The sequence below is a fragment of the Cervus canadensis genome, chromosome 5, assembly GCF_019320065.1.
Source record: "Cervus canadensis isolate Bull #8, Minnesota chromosome 5, ASM1932006v1, whole genome shotgun sequence".
Classification (NCBI taxonomy): domain Eukaryota; kingdom Metazoa; phylum Chordata; class Mammalia; order Artiodactyla; family Cervidae; genus Cervus; species Cervus canadensis.
This window is the reverse complement of record NC_057390.1, coordinates 98,873,382-98,888,161: the sequence shown is the minus strand read 5'-3', so window position 1 is coordinate 98,888,161 and position 14,780 is coordinate 98,873,382. Positions and strand designations below refer to the sequence as shown.

The window sequence follows — 14,780 nt, the reverse complement described above, 5'->3', positions numbered from 1 at the left end:
GGGCTGGGGGCAGTCTCCGAATTTCTGCAGAGGAGCCTGGGGAGGGCAGGGGCAGTGCTGGGCTGGGGAAAGTAGGGGCCATCTCTTCTTGTGCCATCACCGGGGAATTGGGACGGGGCAGCCTGGGGCCCCCTGGGCCAGCGCTCCAGCCACACGCTGCCCTGGCCGCTGCAGCTCTCGCCCACTGGCCTCTGGGTGAGGCGCTTCGAAGGCACGGGGTTGGGGGAGGCTCTCCCACCCCCAAACCTGGGCAACTTTGGGAGTTCCTGCCTCCCCAAGCCAGGCCCCAGCTCAGGGCCAGGGTGCCGGCCTTCTTCCTCCCTTTGGCCTGGTGATCCCCCCCACCACCACCTTGGCGGGAAGCCTGCCTGTCTGGCCTGGCACCCCGCCTAGCTTGGCCCACAGAGACCCCATTGTGCGCACCCTGCAGATCCACTGGGAAGTTGAACGGAAGCGCCGTCCTTGCAGGCCCCACCTCTGGGCGCCTTGGGTTGGAGATGAGGGATCAGCCATGACGGCTGGCCAGGTCCAGCCGTGGGGAGGCCCCAGTCCAGGCTCGCGGGGCAGGGTGGGAGCTCTGCGACCACCCCCAGTCTCGCTGTCACCCACCACCCGCTGGTCTGCAGAGGTTCCGCTGGTGGGGGCAGCCCGGCTCTCTGGGCTGAAGGGGAGAGCCGCTTTCTTCCCGCCAAGGTGTCTGGGTCTCAGGCCGACCTGGCTGTGAACTTGGGCTCTGCAGCCTCCAGCCCGGACCCGCAGAAAGTTCTGTGACTTTTCTGCTGCTTCCCCTGTGGCCAGGGCGTGGGAATCAGTGCCGTCATGTGCCAGGCGCATTCATGCCAGGTGACTCATCTGTTTCCACCCAGAGAGAGAGAACCTTCCCCAGAAGCCACCCGTCAGGTGTCTGCGGGGCTCGGGGTCGGAAAAAAAGGTTCGTGTTGTTGCGAAGGCCCTTCAGGAAGTCCCAGAGATCCGGGCCGGGCCGCCCAGTGGCCGTGTGTCTCTGGGGGCGGAGTGCTCTGCCCCGAGGAGGGCAGCTGTGTGTGGTGGCCCTGGGGGCTGCCTGGGGAGGCTGGTGACCCAGGGGGGGGCTCAGGCTGGTCTTTGCGACCCTCTGCCGCCTCGGCGCCCAGAGTACGCCAGAGGGAAGTTGGGCAGGTGGTGGACCTCAGCTTCGGACGATCCTGTGTTTGAGGCCTGGCTCTCCCGTGCCCAGGGTCCTCGTGACCTCAGGTCATCGGGACGCCTGAACCCAGATTTCCCCAGTCTGTAATTCGGGCTTGATCTGTGATTGATCTCTTGGTGGCGCGTAAAGGTTACGTGAGAGGCACGCAGCCGGCGCGGGGCGAGTGTCCGTTCCCTTGCTGCCTTCTCCTTTTGAGCTGACAGCGCTGGTTTCGGGATCCTCATTCGAGAGGGTTTAGTTATCTAATGAGTGAGTTCAGAGCACCCGAAAGGTACGGCCTGGTGGGCCCGAGCCGGGGCACCGCCTGGGAGGGGCCGGCCAGCGACTCCGAGGACTTCTCAACCGCGGTGGCACCCGTGAACGCCCTCCTTGCTTCCTTCCCAATTCTGAGCACCTGTTGCATGCTGGGCTCTGCTCTGGTCGTGGGCATGTGGGCCCAGGTCCGACGCAGCCCCTTCCCCCATGGTCTCTCCGCTTTCCAGTGTGGGGGTTAGGAGAGGCAGCCTGAACATGTGACATGTCAGAGGGAGGGGAGTGCAGTGGGCAGGGTGGCCCGGCCCCACGTGGCTGGCAGGAACCCCAGAACCGCGGGCATCGGGCGTGTAGCAGGGCCCAGAGACGTCGGCGCTGGGCCCAGAGTCACACAGCCCGGCGTAGCGCCCAGCCCCGCCTCGCTCTGTCCGGGGACGTGTGTTCCTAACCGCGGCCGCATCCTGCCTGCACTGCCCCCCGGGGCCCTGGCCGGCCGTCCTGTGAGGAAGCGGGGCGGGGACAACGACTTCCCTTTAGAAGAAGCGGGTCAGGGGCCGAGTGGAAGTGACTCGGCCACCCGGCTGCAGACGCACGGAACGTCTGTGTCCGTGTCACCTGGCCCGTCTGTTTCCACTGAGTCACCTGCGTGTCTCGGGCGAGGCTGGGGGAGGAACAGGTTAATTCTCATCCTCACCCCCGCCCCCCCACCCCAGGCTGAGAACGAACCAGGTCTGTACAGGACTTCCTCTGTTCGTCAGCGCCTGGGCGCCAAGGACGCAGGGTTAGAAAAACACAGCGAATGCGCAGCATCAGCCCCAAACCCTCACCTGCTGCCTCTGACCACGGGGAGCGGACGTCAGGGGCCCCACAGGAAGGTGCCCTCCTCGGGCCTGGCCCTGCCTCTACGGCGGCCAGTGTTTTTTCCACTGGAAAAAAAAAAATAATAGGGATTTTTTTTAAAAAGAGAGGAAAAAAAAAGAAGAAAGCTGTGCCCTTAGCTGGAAGAGGGTGGGGCTGGGCAGACAGCTGAGAGAGGAGAATGCTTTTCGTCAGGACAGCTGAGCTGGGTCAGGGCAGCCGGGGCCACGAGTGAGAGGGCGGGTGGCGGGGACCCCCCACCCCCCGAGGTGGGGGGGTGGGGGCAGGTCCAGGGGGTGGCACGGCTCCACTCCCCCGGGGCTGGGAGGCAGCCTAGAGGTCCCGCGGAAGCCGGCACTGGCTCTGTCCCTCGCTGACCGTGACGCTGATGGGTGGCTGTGGCCGTGGTGGGCAGATGGGGCCCCTGCCGGGCTGGGCTCAAGGAGGGCACCTTTCCTGTTTCATGTCTCGCCTATAAATAGTGAAAGGATGCGGCTTTGCCGGGCCGATTGAGCACCCTGACTGCTTTCCTCAATAAAGCGCCGATGATGACTCCACACACAGACGGCCCCTTTCATCTGGCCTCGTGAAAGCGTGGCAGACGTTTTCTTCGGCGGCCTCACACCCCCTCGGGGTGGCGGCCGGCCCTGCATCTCATCCTCAGTCCCCACTTTACAGGTGGGAACGGCTGGGGCTGAGAGATGAAGAGGCTGGGAACGGGAGTAGGGGACCTGGGGCCAGCTTGCCTCGGCTTCTGCCTTCGTGTCCGGGCACATCTGGAGCCTCGCAGACTCTTCCCAGAGGCGTTAACGAGCGGCTGGCCTCGGGGCATCGTGACTTGTGGGTCAGGATGTGTTTGATGGGTCCTGAAGTTCCCGGCCGGGCTGTCTTTGGCAGCCCCACCCCGTAGTCCTGTGGGCCGTAGCAGGTACAGAGCAACTGGCTCCTCCTCTGTGCCTGAGAGTGCAGGGTTAGGTGGCTCCCGGAGCTACCTTCCCGCGGCATCCTGGCAGGACCCTGGGATGGGCCTGCAGACGCCCGGGTGGCAGGAGTGGACTGTGGCGTGGTTGGGGGAGGAGGGCCCAGGAGTCAGGCCTGGCCGTGCAGCAGGGCAGCTTCCGCCCGTCTGGGGCCAGCTCTGGGCTTCGGTGTCCTCATCCCCACCAGCTCTGGGCTTCGGTGTCCTCATCCCCACCAGCTCTGGGCTTCGGTGTCCTCATCCCCACCAGCTCTGGGCTTCGGTGTCCTCATCCCCACCCCCGGCCTGCTGGTGGGCTGTGGGCACACCCGCCAGGGTGGGGGCTGTGATTGACAGGTGCTGCTGCGGAGGAAGGGCTCGCGGGCAGAGAAGAGCCTTTTGCCAAAGTGGCCTCTGTTGGCTTCTTTCCGGGCATCTCCTTCCTCAAGGCCCCTCCCACCTCGCTCTGCTGAGGTCACAGGTTGCTGATGACTAGATGCGGGGCGGGGGGAAGGGAGAATTGATATTTGCATTTTGGTGATCAGTTGCATGTATCATAAGCTTTATGATGTTAGACATTTAAAATGTACGTTTCGGGAGACTTGGCTGGTGGCCCAGCGGTTAGGACTCAGGTTCCGTTGCAGAAGGGACAGGTTCCATCCCTGGTCGGGGAACTTAGTCGCTTCAGTCATGTCTGACTCTGTGCGACCCCGTGGACTGTAGCCCTCCAGGCTCCTCTGTCCATGGGATTCTCCAGGCAAGAATACTGGAGTGGGTTGCCATGTCCTCCTCCAGGGGATCTTCCCGACACAGGGGTCAAACTTGCATCTCAGGTCTCCTGCATTGGCAGGCGGGTTCTTTACCATTAGCGCCACCTGGGAACTGTGCAACACGGCAAAATAAATAAATGAATAAAGTATGCATTTCAGTGGCGTTCAGTACACTCACAAGACTGTGGAACCAGCATGTCTGTCTAGTTCCAGGTTCTCACCACCCCGGACAGAACCCCCGTAGGCATTAAACAGGCCCCCCCTCCCCCCCCCAGCCCCGCGTGCTCTCATCTGCTCTCTGTCTACACGCGCGGACTCGCGCCGCTCGCCTCGCCCGCCTGGCTTCTTTCGCTCGGGGTGCGTGTCCGTGCGTCCCTCCTCTGGGCGCTCGCTGGACTCGACCTGCCTGAGAATGTCAGGGAGTGGTTGCTGGCGGCACCAGCATCGTCATCCCGGTACGGCCTTGGATGGAAGCCCAGAGGAGGTGGGTGTCAGGGGTGGGGGATGTCCGGAAGGCTCCCTGGAAGAGGCGGCGCTCACTCCTGGGTCTGCGTGGCCAGCCATGGGGCCCCCTTGAGTGGGACCTGGCGCGTCCAGGGATACTTGTTAAGGCAGGGTGGCGTAACTTCAGGTTCAGGGGACGAGCGCACGGAGCTCCACGCCCGGCACCCCACCTGCCTGCTCGGGGCGTCAGGAACGCGAGGCATTTACTGAGCGCTCAGTAGGTGCTGGGGCGGGGCGGGCAGGGCAGACGCACGCCTGGCTCCTTGTTTGAGAACCAGACTCGAGGGCAGACGCCTTCGCCTGCTGCAGCGCGAGGCTGGCGCTGTGGGAATACCCCGCCCGGGTGCCCCAGGGCCCGCCACGGCCTCCTGGAGGGAGTCCACTGTGGATACTCGGGCAGATGGGCTGGGGACAGGTCAGCAGGAAGAGGGGCAGCTGGGGGGCAAGTCTGAGACCTGAGCCCCTACCCCCGCCGTCTGCCTGCTTCCCGGCCTTTCCCTGGCCTGGGACCACATCTCTCCTGAACCCTCGGGGCTCATCTCGGAGTTGGCGGGGGTACCCTTGGTGGGAGGCACCCCGCCTGGTGTGAGAGGGCGGGAGGTCGGGGGCCTGGCCCCTCGCTCTTAGCCACAAGCCGCTCCCCTCCAGGTGGCCCCCGGGGCTCAGGGCGGCTCCGTGTCTCCTGCAGGGTACCAGGGCTCCTGCAGTGCTAGCGTCTGGACGCCTGCTCGGCCCTTGTGGGGCGGCACGAGAGGGTCCCCCCATCACAGGTGGGGGGCAGCTCTGCGCATCCCCGAGACACGTGGGACTCTGGGAACAGAACGCCCTCCCCCGGATTTCACCGCTGAGTGGTCCCTTCTGGCTGGGACTCTCCTCCCCACCTGCACCCCCGCTGCCCCTGGGATGGAAGCATTCTGGGAAAGGGGGCCTTGACCTCGCCGTCCACTCCCCCCCGAGGCTGGGGGCAGGGGTCATCATCATCCCGGCATCCACATGTTCAAGTGAATTAGGTTAATCGTTGCCTGTTCCCTTTCTGACACCGGGCTGCTGCTCTGCGTGGGCGCCCGTCGGGTGGCGTGTGGCCGCCTCCAAGGGCCCGGCCTCCCCTTCCACGCAGCGCCCGCCCCCTCTGTGGCTCAGGCCCCCCCAGGACGCCCAGCGCCTTGCTGCGCTGTCTCGGGCTCTCCTGGGTGGGGGCTGGGGACGGCCTCTGGAGGGCTGACTTGAGCCTTCTGCACCTGAGCTGCTCCGTTTCCTGGAAGGTGCGTCTGGGGTCCTGGTTCCCAGCAAGCCTTGGTGGGGGCGGGGGGTGCCCTGGGGAGGCCGCGCTTCCAACGCCCACGTGGCAGTTCCCAAACGCGAGAGGCACTCCGCCAGCCTGCCAGGCCCTGCCAGCCTCGACCTGAGCCCTCCTGGGACAAGTGGGTCACCGGGCTTGGGTGTCCTTCGTGTGTCTCTGAAGTGCTTGAATCGGTTGCTCTTCTCCGCTGGGTAAACGGTCCCTCGTCCCTCTGTGGACACTGCTGATGTGCTGAGCAAACTCTTTGCCCTGCAGGCGGCACGAAAGGCCAGCCTCACCCAGCCCGGCCGAGGCCTGGGGCAGGCAGGCCCCACGTCGTCATGTCGGCCTTAGGGTCAGGGCAGCGGGCCGGGAGAGGGGCTGGGGTCTGAGCCACACCGCACAAGGGACAGGCTGCTGGAGGCTGGGCAGGCACTCGGGGTGAGACGTGGGCACCACGCTGGCCCTCCTCCAGGGACCCTGCCGGCCTCCTGCTTCCTTCGCCCTTGGTTGTGGGTCAGCCGAGCCGCCGGCCTACTCCCCGAGCCCAGGAGGCCTGCTGGACGGGCAGCTGGGTCTCGGCAGCTCACCGCGGGTCCACCGGGGGATGTGTGTGAGAGGAGGTGGGCGGCTGCCCCTGGAATGCTCTGTCGGTGCCCCTCCCGCAGGGACCCGGGGTTCGGGGACCTGCCTCCCACCGTTTCCTCTCGGTTTCGGTTGTTGGTAAGCGGAAACTACACGGTTACTGGAAATGACAGGTCTGGGGGAGAAGCCAGAGTTTTGAGTGTATGTGTTTTTCCCTGAAAGCCCTTCAGTACGAGAGATGCTGAGCTAAGGCCGGGCTGAGGCGGGGCCGGGGGTGGGGGCTGCTGGCCATACTTCCGCCCCCGGGGCCTCCGCCTCCCCTCCAACCACGGGAGGGAGGGGAGGTGACTACCTCTGGGCCTTCCGGGTCAGCCTGAGGGTCTCCACTGCGCTCGCCAGGCTGGTTCCGGCTCCCAGGGGTGGCCCCACAGGGTGGGGCTCCCCTCACTTCCCCCTTTGGGGCTCAGGATGAGGGTGGCCTCGGGCCTGATTGAGAACCAGACGGGGGAGGCCAGGCAGGGCTGTGTGTCCCGGTGTCCGCGGCGGCAGGGGCCTCAGGCTGTGACAACTTCCACCCCGGGCGTCCAGGGCCCAGGCCCGGCGCAGCTCGGCGCTCTGGCAGGAATCTGGCACCTAGCCTGGGTAGGGGCTGGGCCCAGCGGAGCCCATCCAGGTTTCTGGAAGGCCTGGCCTCCAGGTCACAGGCAGGCACGGTCCACGTCGGCTGCCCGGCCCTGTTCCGGCCCGCTGCCCCTGCCAGGCTGGGAGAGCGCTGTCCTGCACGGCACAGGCCGTGGTGGGCTGTGTGACTGCGGCTGCTCGTCCACCCCTCTGAGCTCCCCCGTAAACACTAACACACGTGGGTCCCGATGGGACATAGCGTGGCTTCACTCCGCACGCGGGCCTGTTCGCAGTGCTCCCAGGCCTCGTCCAGAAGGCTCTCCAGAGACCAGCCCAGCCCAGGATTTGGGTGACATCATGGAAGGGCGCTGGTGGCTCAGACGGTAAAGCATCTGCCTACAGTGCGGGAGACCCGGGTTCGATCCCTGGGCTGGGAAGATCCCCTGGAGAAGGAAATGGCAACCCACTCCAGTGCTCTTGCCTGAAAAATCCCATGGACGGAGGAGCGTGGTAAGCTACAGTCCATGGGGTCGAAAAGTGGGGGACACGACTGAGCGACTTCACTTTCACTTTCATGGAAGGGCGCAAAGTCGTGGCCAGCCCAAGAACCCGCTTTCCCCGCGGGGAAGAGTCTCCCCCCAGCCCAGACGGGCCTAGGCTCACACCAGCGGGCCTGGTCTGCCCGGGTGTCCCCAGGCTGTGACAGCGTGGGTCTGTCTCAGCAGGTCCACGCCGGCCTGGGTGTGGCTGCCAGGATTGTGTCTCCTGGTGTCTGCCATGGTCCCGTGCCTCGGTGACTGTGCTGGGCCCAGCGTGGGGGCCAGGGCGGCTACGGGCTTGTGGGCAAGCCTGGGGACACGGGGCCCGGTGGTCCGCCTCGGGCAGGGGTTGGAACTGGGCAGGTGGTGAGCCGAGCTGGGAGAGGCGTCCAGGGAGGGGGTCTCACAGGAGCCTCACCAGGGCCCGGCTCTCCGCTGGTCCACCCAGCGGCCGGCGGCTGTGGGCTCCGTCCTTCCTCTCTGTCCCTAGGGCCAGACAGACAGGAAGGAAGGCCACGTGAGCCCTTGTGGCTGAGGGTGGTGACAGGTGTCCGGCGCTGGTTGGGACCCCTCCTGCCACACAGAAGGGGTGCTAGGAAGCCGGGGCCCAGGGCAGCCCCACCCCGCTGGCTGGGAGCGCCCCGATTCCCAGGCTTCTCACCCAGACACTGTCCCCACCTCCAGCCCAGGGTTTTGAGTTTCAGCTGATCTTGTGGCATTGTAAGAACGCATTGTCTGCTCCAGCCCTCCCGGTCTAGGAGATCAGGCGGTCAGGCGAGAAACCCAGGCCGCCGGGGTGGGGGAGGGGGGAGAAGGAACGGGGTGCGGAGGGCCCACACCCCCTCCTCCACCCAGGGAGCTCCCTCTGGCCCGCCAGCTGCCTCCAGGGGGCCACTGTGCTCTGAGTGCCCCCCACCCCTGACCCCGAGTGCCTGGCGTCTGGCCACCACTGGGGACAGCAGAGGTTAAGAGCTGCATTCAAACTCAGGGGCACAGCCTGCCAGAGCCCTGGTTTTCTCATCTGTACGATGGGCCAGTGTCCCTGCCGGGCCGTTTTGAGAAAGAGATGTGATAAAGCTGGCGGGGCCTGAGTACAGGTCTGGGAGCGGGGCGGGGCGTCCTCGGTGTCTTCCTTCTGGGGCCTGTGTCGGGGGGCGGGGGTCCTCAGTGTCCTCCCGTGCTGCATTCTCAGCCGGAGAATGGGAACAAGCGGGGCTGCCCCGAGCGTCCACTCCAGTCGGCAGGAGAGGACGGAGTGCCCCCGGGCAGGCCTCCCTCTCCCCACACCACCGCATGGCCGAGCAGAGGCGGGCACTTGCAGGATCGTTTCTGGCTTTGGCTCGGATCTCAGTCTGCGGTTGCTGACTTAATTAATCGAGTTTTGGATTAAGCGGGCCTCCCCCCCATGGCGCGGGCCGCACGCGCATCGATCCCTTCATTGTCTCTAGTGTCTGGGGGCACGGGTCCGGCTCTGTCTTGTGGGGAACAGAGCCCCCCGGCAGCTGTGGGGGGGGCTCCCTGGCTGCAGGCTCGACCACGTGGGTCTCGGGGCTGTTGGGGTGAGCCCTGGGTAAGGACACCCGTTCCCACCTTTGTCCACCGCCTGGCTCCATCTCTGGGGGTGATGGTTGGGGAATTAAGCCAGCAGAGCAGGGCCGCGGGAGTGGGGGGCGGCAGGCTTTTTTCCCCCGGGCTCTCGGGACAGCGCGTTGGCTGTGCCTCTTGCAGTGTCCTGAGGGGCCGGCCAAGCAGCATTGTGCCCTCCCGTGGGTGGGCCTAGGTCATTCTCTGCCCACTGCAGCTGGGCCATCTCCGGGAAGCCGCTTGACCTCTGCCTTTCCGTCCCTTCAGACGGGCAGCCACTTCCCACGTCGAGGGTGGGGCAGCTCTGAGCACCGCGGGGACGGGGGGGAGGTGGCGAGCCGAAAGCATTGTTTTCCCCACAGTGGGAAAGGTGGCTTCCCGGAGGACCACTTCCGTCCACATACAACACAAAGGGCTTCCCCGCGCTCCTGCACTTCCTCTTTCCAGCCTATTCTAAACCATCCAGAGGTGCAACTTGGGGGAAAAAAGGCAGACAAAGAGCCCGGAACGTGGGGAGCAGCTGCTGGGCCCAGCGGCTCCACAGCCCGCCCCGCCTGGACCCCCTTCCTCCTCTGCGGCCGCTGCCTGTTCTCCACTGAGGGTCAGCTGCTGTTGGGGGTTAGGGTCTGTCTGCCTCAGACCTGGATGGTCCTTTTCTGGGGTCCCCCGCCCCTCTGCAGCCCTGGCTGCCGCTCGCCTCCGCCCTGAAATCTTGGGAGCCAGGGCAGCATGCTCCCCATGCAGCTCTGAGCCGCCCCAGCCCAGCGGCCGTGCGGGCTGGAAGCAGACCGCAGCTCAGCCAGGCCCCAGGCGCCGGCCGGGTCCCTGCAGTCACTCCCTGGGGCAGTTGGGGCTGCAGGTGATGGGGTGCTGTCTCACACTGTGGCCTCCAAACCTGTGCAGGGCTGGCCAGGCTCCGGGCTGCCCTGGGCACACCCTGCCTGAAGCAGAAAGGGGCCGAGACAGGAGAGAGGGCAGAGGGTCGTCGTCCAGGTGCCCTTGGGCACGGCAGAATCACGGCTCAGGCAGCGGTCTGGACCAAGGATGCTGAGGGTTTGAGAGAAACCTGGAGCCCCTGCCCACCGCAGCTCTTCACCCTGGGAGCCGCAGGAGTCCCCAGGCACCCCTGGCTTTTGCGTCTCCCAGGGGCTCTGTTCCTCACAGCTGAGCTGTCTTGGTGGTGCCCAGTGAGGAAGGGCCCCAGGATGGATGGGCATGGTGGGGGGGGCACGGTGGGGGGCGCAGCAGAGGCCACTGAGCACCACCCCAGTCACTGCGCACCCCACACCTGTGTGAACACAGCATCCTGGCAGGTGTGATTCCCCACTGGGATTTGGGGCCCTTGGACCAGCCTCTGCCCAGAGGGGCTCAGGACCCCTGCCAAGCCTTGTCCGGGAGCACAGGTGGAGTCCTTGAACCCGCCCCTCTGAGGGCGGAGCTGGGGGCTCAGAGTCTGTCCGGTGCACCCCCCTCCTGGCCTCATCTTCCTGTTCCATAAGGGGGCAGGAGCCTCCTCCGCCCATTCTGCAGGTGGCCCCAGTCGCTTGGGCTGGGCTGGGGGTCTGAGAACCTCCCGGTCAAACTGCCCCGAGGTGGACGGGCCTGCCTGCCTGGCGCTGGGCCTTAGTGATCTTTGTTTAGCATCCTGGACCACCTCTGGGGAGGAGGGGGGTACCCTGACGAGCCATCCGTTTTCCCTGGCCCCCCTCTTCGCAGCTCCAGTGACACTGTGTTTGTTGGAGGGTCCTGGGCAGAAAGCCTATGAGCGGAGGCAGTGCTGGTATGGGGAGGGTCTTCTAGCAGGCACCCTGCTGCAGGCAGAGCTGGGGCCGGCCGTGTGGGGTGGGAGGGGCCTTCGGCTGTGGCGGGTAGGACCCCAGGCCCTGACTCAGCCCCCCTGGCGGTACGGGCTGCAGAGCCGTCCCTGTCTGCATTGGATGGCATGGTCCCTGCCCACTTTTGGGGCACAGGCCCCAGGCCTGCAGACGTGGCCTCCAGCCACAGGTTACCGGCTCTTGCGCTGCTATCCCAGGCCCCAGGCAGCAGGGTCAGGTGGGGCCCTCGGGCCGGGGAGCCCTGCGCCCCCCACGGTTTTCCTTAAGAAGGTGCATGGGCCCTGGTGGCGCCACCGTGTCCCTGGGGACGCATCGGTGAACTGCGTGCGGATCAAACCCAGCAGTGCCGCCTAGAGTGAGAGCCCACTGCGCCCCAGAGGACCAGGCCGTGTCTGCACCAGGCCTCCTGTGCCCTGATCTCCCGACGCGCGTGAAACGCAGGCCTGGCAGGCAGTGCCTGTCTGCGCTGCAGAGCCCCCAGTTCTTCTGACGGACCGTCTCGCCCATCCGTCAGTGGTGCCCCCAGCACGCCTCTCCCCTGGGGCGCTTCTGTCCGGCCTGCAGAAGGAGGGAAGCGGCACACCCCCCGACGACCCCCGTCCACACCCCCACCCAGCCAGGGCCCTGCGCTCACCCAGCTCTGCCCCGCTCAGCCGCAGACGCCTTGAGGGCAGAACCGAGTGAGTCCTTCCTCCGCGCTGAGTCCCGCCTTGGAGCTGCGGGGAGGAGGGAGCTGTCATCTCTCCCCTGGGGGTGGCAGATGGCCCACTTAACTCAGAAAGGAAAACAGCACCATTTAGCATTAGTCCCGGGTGAAGGGGGTGAAAGGTCGAGGCAGCATCTGCCTCCGGACGCTTCTGGGGCTGCATTTCTATGGAGCGGCGCTGGGGGGTGGGGGGAGGAGCCGCACGGAGGAAACACCGAGGGAGGCCCCGACGAGCTCCGAGCCTGGCGGGTGGGCGGGCTGCAGGCCCAGCAGCTGTTTGGCGCTGCTGCCCCCTACCCCAGGTGCCACCTCTCTGCTGCTCTGATTCTGGAGCCCCCAGCCCCACCTGACCCTCAGCTGGTGCTGGCCGTGGTGGGCGAGGACAGGTCACCCCGCCAGGCTATGTGTGGGCCGGAGGGAAGGCGAGTGGAGGAGGAGACACCGGGGGACTGCCTTCCAGAGGGGAGCAAGGAAGGGGAAGCCGCCACGGGCCCCCGGGTGCCGGGAGCTGAGTGGCATGGTGCACGGGGTGGTTCTCGTCCAGCCTCAGGGCCCCCGACGGCCCCTGGCCTGGAATCCCGAGGCAGGTGTCGGTTGCGACTTTCCCCTCCAAGCACGGGCCCCTGTCCCCGCCAGGCACTTAGGCCGACCTGCCAGGACAGGTGTCCAGGACCGAATGGCTACCAGCCCCACAGGCCCTCCACCTTCTCAGGGAAGTGCGGGTGCCATGGGCACCTCCCCAGGAAACCCCAGCACTGCAGCCAGGGTGGGGTGCAGGTGGGGACATGTCTAGGCGAGGGGGGCATGGCCGGAGGCCGCCCAGAGCAGGGACAGGCCTCTGTGACGGGCTGTAAGGCTCCTCCACCCTGCCTCCCTGACCCCCCAAGCCGAGACCCTGCTGGCCTGGCCCGGGGCGTCCTCCGCGGAGCTGAGCCAGGCCCTGGCTGTACCGAGCACCACCCCCCACCCCCGGAGCACCTGCCTCAGCGGCACCCTCCCCCCACCGGAGGCTGCCCCTCCCCCGGCTGGGGTGCTCATGGTGGACTGCGGCCAGGCCCGGCCCTGGAGCCGGCCCGCATGGGCAGCGTGCCTTCACAGCAGCGTCCGCCAGGCCTGGGCGGGAGCAGGGAGGACAATGGGCCCCCTCAGCCGCTGCTTCCCCCCACGGAGGAGCCTCCCTGGCTCCTGCCCCGCCTCCCGCCCGCTGGGGCTGGCAGCCGCCGCTGCGCCGGCCAGGAGCAGCTGCCGCCCGCGTCCCTGGCCATAGGCGCACCTGCTCCCCCGCCGCCCTTTGTCCCTGCTGCCTGATTTACTGGGCGTGCTTTCCCTCTCGCTGGCCCAGCGTAATTCATGCAGCCTCCCTGGCCGGGATGCTTTCGGTCCAGGTGGATTCCCCCACAGTCCTCTGCGTTAGGCTCCCCATTCAGGACGGGCTTGGGGGGTGGGGGTTCAGGGACACACTGCCCCATGGCTGGAGGGTGTAGCCTTGTGTACCCCGGTGTGCCCTTTCTGGTCCACTTGGGAACGCTGCTGAACCGGACCAGTGATGGAGGCGGAGCCCACACGGAGGACGCGCTGGGCAGCCTTGCGTGCATCTCCCCCAGGCCATGGGGCAGGCCTGCCTGGTCTCACCCACCTGGGTGGGCTTCCCACGCCTTGGAGCTGGGCATGGACAGGGCGGGCGGGCTCCCACCCCCCACCCCGCTTTGATGACCAAGCGTCCTCTGTCCAGCTCCCACTTTCTGCCTGCTCTTCAGTAGCTGGGAAAGAAAAAGAGCCTTTTCTCCAACAGGGAGCGGTGGCCAGCTCCTGCCTGACAATGGAAGGCATTGAGAGGTGGGGGAGGTGCTACCTCCCGGGTCTCCCCTCCCCTCCAGGGCTCTGGGTTCCCAGTGCCACTCGGGCCAGGACAGGCGGCCTGTAACTGGATCCACGCTCAGTGGGGGCCACACCACGTTCCCCGCGCTCCAGGGTATGGCCCTGCCAGAGCCCAAGATGCCAGAGTGCCAGGCGCACAGTGGGGGTGTCCTGGGGTCTGTGCCCCCAGAGAGGAGCCAGCCACACCCGTCCTCCTCCCCTTCCCTGAGTGGGCTGGGCAGGAGCCGCGGCCCAGGCCTGAGTTACCTCCCCTGCACCCCTCCCAGAAAGGCAGCTGGTTTTCTTTAAGCCAGTTGGTTTGGGACTTTTGGCTTCAGGCGACAGATGGTGGTCCGGAGTGGCCATTTTGCGTCCTCCCCGCCCGCCCTGCCCAAGCCACAGCCTCAGATGAAAGCCCCGGCTTCTCACGGACGCCCCCCGCCAACCCCAGAGTGGAGGCTGCCCCCGCCCCCCTCTCCCCGTGCAGCTTTGGGCAGGCGGGGAGGGAGGGGGCCCCGGCGGGCTGGCATTTGTCAGGGCAAGGGGTCCCAGAGTGAAGGCCTGAACCCCACGCAGCAGCCCCTCCTGGGAGGTCTTGGGAAGGTGGGGTGGTCGGAGCCCAGGAGGGCCCTGTCTTCCCCCAAGGTCCCCAAGGCTTCTGGCTGTCCAGCAGGGGGAGGAGGCCCCGCCCACCGGGGCCAGGGGAGGGGGGGAGTGGCTGCGGGCCCAGCTTCAGGGCCGCCTTCCCAGGCTGCTGCCTGCCGCGTTCCACCCCAGAGGCTCTGCTGCTGGGAAGAGGGAGGCCTGGCTGGTCCCAGAGCCTCTCCTGGGCTTTCCCTCGAGTGCAAGGCCATGAGGTGATCCTGGGGGCAGGGTACCTCCCCGCCTCGAGAAGCTGAGGCAACAGGTGGCCACGGGCGGCCCCAGGGCAGGGGCAGCAGGTGCTGATCCCTTCCCGGCGGCGGGCAGCGCCCAGGACCGGGCCTGGGGGCGGGGGAGGCAGGGCGCCCCCCACTCCTGACTCACCTGCCGCCATCTCAGCCCGGGGCAGGGCCTGCCGGAGCGGCGGTCCTTCTGGCCCCTGCTTTCTCCAGCTGTGCAGTGGGCTGGGCTTCTTTTGTGAAGCCTTCACCCCCAAAAGGGAGACTCCATGTCCGGGCACCGTGTGTGGGTGAGGGTGGAGCGCTGAGCAGCGCAGTCTTGTTGCATCAGACTCCCGACAAAGAAATCCACATCGGAGGCAACA

The 14,780-nt window shown here is 66.6% G+C and overlaps 1 protein-coding gene across 1 annotated transcript in view; it reads left to right on the top strand.

Moving 5' to 3' along the window:
• Positions 1-14,780, top strand: part of NOTCH1 (notch receptor 1) — a 45,451-nt gene that overhangs the window by 3,458 nt on the left and 27,213 nt on the right. The window lies entirely within an intron of this gene.